Source organism: Primulina tabacum, chromosome 11, assembly GCF_025594145.1.
Source record: "Primulina tabacum isolate GXHZ01 chromosome 11, ASM2559414v2, whole genome shotgun sequence".
Taxonomy (NCBI): domain Eukaryota; kingdom Viridiplantae; phylum Streptophyta; class Magnoliopsida; order Lamiales; family Gesneriaceae; genus Primulina; species Primulina tabacum.
Genome location: NC_134560.1, coordinates 23,537,039 through 23,542,854, shown reverse-complemented (window position 1 = coordinate 23,542,854; position 5,816 = coordinate 23,537,039).

The following is a 5,816-nucleotide window of genomic DNA, read 5'->3' as shown; positions in this document are numbered from 1 at the left end:
GGCCGTTGGTATTTGAGACAAAAGAGTACATATTGAAATTGACTGGGATTAAACAGATTTGATAACAGCTGTTGCTGTTGATTTACTATGAGCTGTTGATTGGTACATACGGATGCTGTATAGCCAATATTTTGAGATTGATTTATCAAAGTTACTTCGAGTTATATTATGATATTATATTCTTGAAGTATTACTCCAGAATGGAATCAGAATCAATCGAATAAAGATAGTTCGGAACAAAGACTACTCTGTTGTTGAAAGTTCAAAGGAATGGTTAGGACATCTTGGAAGCTATTTAGAAGACAGAATCTGGAATGAAATAAAGATTCTAGAATTGTTTCAGCGGAGTAAGTTTTCTTTTAGCTTCTGTATATATATCTCCTTCTTTTATCAGATTTGGTGTCTGATATGATTACCTATGATATACGAGTTGATTGCCTGTGATTTCGGGGACGAAATCGTATCTTAGGGGGGAGAAATGTAATGCCCTAGATGTGAGCTGGTAATCAGCAATTATTAATGCATGATTTGTATTTATCGAAGACCGAACAAGAGACGTTGTGATTCGATTTTAGTTGCAAAATATATTGTTGGGACAGCACAGACAGTGCACCCGCGGTTCAAAAGACAGTGCACCCGCGGTGGTTCATAGAAATTTTGGAAGAGACGCAGAACGGTCACCGCACCTGCGCCATAAAAGTGACTGCACCCGCGGTGTTGGTACAGTAGAGTCACCGCACCCGCGGTCAAAAATGCACCGCACCCGCGGTTGTGTCTTCTGAATTGTTGGGTGTGATACAGTACGCTTAGCGCACCCGCGGTGCAAAGCGAGCGCACCCGCTGTGAGACGTGCAGAACATGCAACGAGCCACGTTTTCTTGCCATGCATTGGGAGGTATATATATTGTATTACTCAGCATTTTTTCGAGGAAGAATCGAAGAAATCCTCAGAAATATCCCTCAAACTTCACTTTGGTTTCAATTTAGGATTTTGTGGAATCCGTCCGTCTGATTTGTAATCTGACTTCAGTAACGAGTTCTTAGCGACGACAGCTACAACAGGACGTAATTTTTATTGAATTCTGGTATCATTTGAAATTATGATATTGGGGGAATTTTGATTTAACTGATATATTGTGTTTTGGGTATACTGATTAGTCTATAACTGAAGACAGATCAAAGAACAGGCTGAGTATGTAATTGTTATGATTTTCTGAAGTAATATGATCGAAATTTTACAGATTTGCTATCATGACTTGTTCGTATTGAAGATTATGATTCCTATTGATATCGATTATGAATTATGGTATTATATCTGTGATGTTGAAATCGACGGGGTTACCGAGACTGTATTGTTATGCCGTCGAAACATCAGTAGATTGATTTGATCAGATTCAGTATTGATTGAGATTGTATCATGATATCGTTGACATTGATCAGATTATGTTTTGATTTGCATATCGATCAGAACAGGTCTTGAATTAAGTTATACATTGATACAGTGTATTCGATATTGTTATTTCCAGATTGATTTGATATGCAGGGAGTTCGAGACTTCGACAGAGTCAAATCGACAGAACGAAACGAAAGGTATAAATTGATGTTGATGCGGGATTGCACAACTCGAGTTGGATTCGACTTGAGTTTCCCAAAATCACATACTTTATGTTATTGCATTGTTATTTGCAATTGAATGTGATTGATATCTTTGGTATATGGATTTATAGACAATGTATGTATTGAGTCATAGGCGGATGTGCCTAGTCGTATACATTTGACCTCGTGACAGAGTTGCCTGATTGTGATGGAATTTTCACTGGCCCATTGCACATTGTCACCGAGGTTTGGCTATATCGAAGTGGATAGAATTGGAGTTGCTTCTATTACTGAAGTTCGATATGGACGCCAGGGTCGATAGACCCAGTCTGTGGCTGATTCGCCATGACGCCGGACGTTTGGCTATATCGGAGTGGATAGAATTGGAGTTTCTTCTACTACTGGTGTTCGATATGGAAAGAGCCAAAGTCCGTGAATAAGAACATGCCACCACCCCGATCGAGAGTGTAGGTGGGTGTATGTTCTTATTCCGATCAGGATCCCTAGATTAGGACGAGTCGAGTTAGAGTCCATGAGTCACTGAGTATGATTTAGAGTTTGTGTTGATTCATGTGTCGTATTTGATACATGTTATATTCAGAGTTGTGTTGATTTACATTTCTGATTTGATACATGTTATGATTATCTATTTCATGCTTTTATACCTGTTATATGATTGCATGTATACATGATTTATACTGAGAATGTATTTCTCACCGGAGTTATCCTGTTGTTGTTTTGTTTGTATGTGTGCATGACAATAGGTGGGACAGGATCGGGATCAGGAAGAGGATGAGAGATTATAGTTAGCGTGGAGATCCGGGCCTAGAAGCAGAATAGGATTCAGCACTGGATATATAGTCGTTGAACCTAGTTGAGATAGAGGCATGTAGTACCTGACTTGTTCTTTGATATTGACATGTATATCATATAGATTGCTGTTACGTTTCCGCATTTATAATTTAAAAAGAAAAAATTTTAGTCCCACTTTTCATAATTGTTATATTTGACATTAAAAATGATTAAGAACTGAATTAGCGTCCGGGTCCCCACAGCAACATTATCTGCGAAGCCGAGTTTGTCAATCGACAGTTATCCTCTTTCCACAATCTCTCGGAGGATGTGGCACTTTCTCAATACATGTTTGGATTTTTGATTAGACCTAGGCTCCTTTGCTTGAGCTATGGCTCCCATGTTGCCACAAAATAGCGGGACAGAGCAATTCCATTAGGAATGACGCCCAACTCTTGGACGAAATTCCTTATCCAAACAGCCTCCTTTGCTGCAGCTGATGCAGTAATGTATTCTGCCTCAATGGTGGAATCCGCAGTATGGTCTTGCTTGGGACTCTTCCAAGAGACAGCAGCACCATTGAGCATGAATATGAACCAGAGGTTGACTTCGAGTCATCGATAAAGTCGGTATAGCCTTCCAATTTCAGTTCTCCACCCCCATAGACCAAGAACAACTTATTGGTCCTTCTCAAATACTTGAGGATGTCTTTCACACCTTTCCAGTGTTGAAGAACAGGGTTCGATTGATATCTAATCACTACACTTAGTGCAAAAGACACGTCAGGATATGTAGAAATCATCCCATACTTGATGCTACCAATTGCAGATGCATAAAAGGAATGCTTGTCATAGCCACTATCTTTAACGCCCCAGATTCGACGACTGTCCTCACTGTACCACGACGAGTCTTTCCAGCGTGCTTATGTCCTCACTCACACACACCCTGGGAAACAAACTTCCCAGGAGGTCACCCATCCCAAAATTGCCCCAAGTCAAGCACGTTTAACTTTGGAGTTCTTATGTGATGACCTACCGAGAAGAAGATGCACCTTCATGATATGAGTAGTACAAATCAAATTTTTTAAGCCCTCTTCAACTGTACAGTCCATTACATTGAACATTCTCGGAATCCCTCTCATTCCCGTGTGGGTCGATTCATTCATGTTCCCTCCACCTAGAAGCCTGCCAGGAGCTGCTCATTGTCCGTGCAACTGATGGCACCGGCGATCACCCCCCGCCCTCTTCGGCCCCGGGCCTCACATGCCCACCAGCTTCCGCTTGGTTCGTCCCCGAACCACACCGTACTAAGAGAGGTCAGCTCTGATACCAACTGTAACGCCCCAGATTCGACGACTGTCCTCACTATACAACGACGAGTCTTTCCAGCGTGCTTATGTCCTCACTCACACGCACCCTGGGAAACTTCCCAGGAGGTCACCCATCCCAAAATTGCCCCAAGTCAAGCACGCTTAACTTTCGAGTTCTTATGTGATGAGCTACCGAAAAAAAGATGCACCTTCGTGATATGAGTAGTACAAATCAAATCTTTTAAGCCCTTTTCAACTGTACAGTTCATTACATTGAACAGTCTCGGAATCCCTCTCATTCCCGTGTGGGTCGGTTCATTCATGTTCCCTCCACCTAGAAGCCTGCCAGGAGCCGCTCATTGTCCGTGCAACTGATGGCACCGGCGATCACCCCCCGCCCTCTTCGGCCCCGGGCCTCACACTATCTCTGCATCAGTCTTGGGAGACTTAGACTTAGATAGGGACACACCATGACACATTGGTAGATGTCCTCTCTTGGACTCATCCATCGAGCACCGCTTCACGATGGTATCAATGTATGTGGACTGGGTGAGACCAAGCAATTTTTTTGATCTATCTCTATAGATCTGTATTCCTAATACAAAAGATGATTCACCCAAGTCTCGCATCGAGAACTCACTCGCTAACCATATTTTAGTTGATTGCAACATCCCTACATCATTCCCAATGAGTAGAATATCATCAACATTAAGCACCAGGAATGTCACAGCACTCCCACTGACCTTCTTATACGCACAGGGTTCCTCAAGATTCTTAGTAAAACCAAACTCTTTGATTGTACTATCGAATCTGAGGTTCCAACTCCTAGATTCCTGCTTTAGAACATGAATAGATCTTTGAAGTTTGCATGCCATATGCTCACTTCCGATAGATGTAAACCTTTCAGGTTGAGACATGTAAATCTTTTCCTTAATATCCCCATTAAAAAGGGCTGTCTTTACATCCATCTACCATATCTCATAGTCATACCATGCAGCTATGGCTAGCAAAATCCTTATAGACTTAAACATTACAACTGGAGAAAAGTTTCTTTTAAGTCAAATCCTTGTATTTGAGTATATCTTTTTGCCACCAATCGCGCCTTGAATATCAATACCTTCCCATCCGCCCAAAGTTTCCTCTTGTAAAATCATTTACACCCTATGGGAACAGTTCCCTTAGGTGGATCCAAAATATTCCACACTTGGTTCAAATGCATGGAATTCATCTCAGATTTCATAGCTTCAAGCCACTTGGATGAATCGGCATCAGATAACGCTTCCTTGAAGGTCCTTGGATCACATCCATGGTCAGGCTCATCATGAACCTCTTCAAGAAGCAGACCATACCTCATAGGTGGTTTCGAGATTCTCTCGGATCTTCAAGAAGCTTGTATCTCCTCTCTTGGTTCTTCGGGTGTGGGTTCTAGAATTGTGGGTGTCTCTCGAACCTCTTCGATTTCTATCATCTCCCCTTTTCTATCCAATAGAAATTCCTGTTGTGGGGACCCGGGCTCTAACTCAATTCTTTTCGGGAATAATCGGATCCTTGTTCAAAAATACGGGTCAAAATTTTGCTCTGAACATTAAATCAAATGTTTACAACTCAAGCATAATCTAATTCTATATTCACTTCCTTACAACAAACATAATATACATGCCTCGTTTTATTCATATTCTACAAACCAGTATTTAAGTACAGTACATGTCGAAAGTACAACTACTAGTTCCTCTGCCACGCCCGTGATCACCACGCTATGTCCATCTCTCATCTCTGTCGCGACCCTGATCCTGCCCCACCTGTTGTTATGCACACATATAGACATAACAACAGCCGGAAACTCCGGTGAGAACAAATCCCAGTATAAAACATGTATACATGCTGATACATAATCATAAATCATGAATCAAAGCAATAATAATGGGCTCCATAGTCTATGAAACCAATCTATATAAACATGCAATTTAAATAAAATCATGACTCGACTCGACTCGACTCTACTCTAGGGATCCCGGTGTGAATAAGACGTCACTGTCTGTCACCTACCCTCCCAATCGGGGTAACTGTACGTCTTATTCCTAGACTTCGGTCATGTCTGTATCGAATATCTACAATCGGA